Source organism: Corvus brachyrhynchos, unplaced genomic scaffold (assembly GCF_000691975.1).
Source record: "Corvus brachyrhynchos isolate BGI_N302 unplaced genomic scaffold, ASM69197v1 scaffold278, whole genome shotgun sequence".
Taxonomy (NCBI): Eukaryota; Metazoa; Chordata; class Aves; order Passeriformes; family Corvidae; genus Corvus; species Corvus brachyrhynchos.
The window spans coordinates 217500-218832 of record NW_008239299.1 but is presented as its reverse complement, the minus strand read 5'-3'; positions in this window follow the sequence as shown (position 1 = coordinate 218832).

Sequence of the window (1333 nt, the reverse complement as noted above, 5' to 3'; positions counted from 1 at the left end):
AAAAAAAAAAAGAAAAAAAGAAAAAAAAAAAAAAAAAGGCAAATTCCGAGCGGGACCCCTCTGGCCGCATTGATTAAAGCGGGGAAAATTTCATCCCGCCCGTGCTCAAGTGGCGAATCCCAAACCTGCGGAAAACCACGCAGGCTGCAAAACACACAGGGCGCGGGGATTTGCTCAAGTGCTTTTCTGTAGCAAATGAAGTAAAACAGACGGCAAGGGAAAGGATCAAAGGATTACAACAATATTTGCACAACATGACTGGGAATAATGAAAGGAGAGAGCGGCCGGCGCTTTTAGCGGCTCTTGAATGTAAAATTGGCCACTCGAGTGTTATCTGTCGATAATGATACATCCAGGGAGCGCCGGCCAAAGTGACTCGGAATTAGCGGTGCATGATTCTGGCTAAATCGCCAGGCGGTTTCTGGAATCGACTTTTCTTTGTAGCGAGAAGGGAATAAAAAAAAAAAAAATTAAAAAAAAATAGGAAAAAGGAAAAAAAAAAAAAAAGGGGGGGGGGGGAAGAGAAAAAATTAAAAAATAAATAAATTCCACCCCCCTCTCCCCTCCAGCCTGGCGCAAATTGCCCAGCTGAGTTCTGCCCCCCTCCCGTCCTTCCTCCCCTCCTTTTCGCTTTAATTTCCAGCCTGTGAAATCGGGGTAATCTACAAGATTTACAGCGCGAGATATTCGAGAAATTGCGGAGGGGGCGAAGGAGCCGCCGCTGCCCCCGAGCCCGGGAGAGGCGGCGGCGAAGCGGCCGCGGGGTGAAACCCCCCCGAACCCACAAAAAAAACCCCGAACCCACAAAAAAACCCCTCAAAACCACCCCAAAAAACCTCCCCGAGGGTGTTTCAGGGGTGATTCCCGAAAGTTTGTTTGAAAGCAGAGCTCCGTAAATCGAGGCGAGAAGCGGAGGGAGATTTTTTTGGGGGGAGAAACGGGAAGTTTTGGGAGGGTTTTGTCGTGCGGGTTTGGATCTTGTCGCGTTTAAAGCGCCGGCTGCGATTTGAAACAAAGGTGCGAAACCCTAAATCCGGACACATTTCCAGGGATGGGCACACAGGGGGTGTCTCGGGACAGGGGGCGATTTTTATTTTCCCACTTTCCATGGGGAAACTCTCCGGTGTGGTACCGGGATGAAAGACCGGGATAAACACCAGGGTAAACACCGGGATAAACACCGGGAGAAACACGGAGCGCAGGACACGGGCGAGATCTTTCCCCTTCTTTTAAACCCCCAAATCCCAGGAGAAAAGCGGGAGGTGCGGGGAAGGACGCGCCGCGTTCCGCCGGAATTTTTCCTCCAATTTTAACTTTTCCCCGTTTTGTTTTT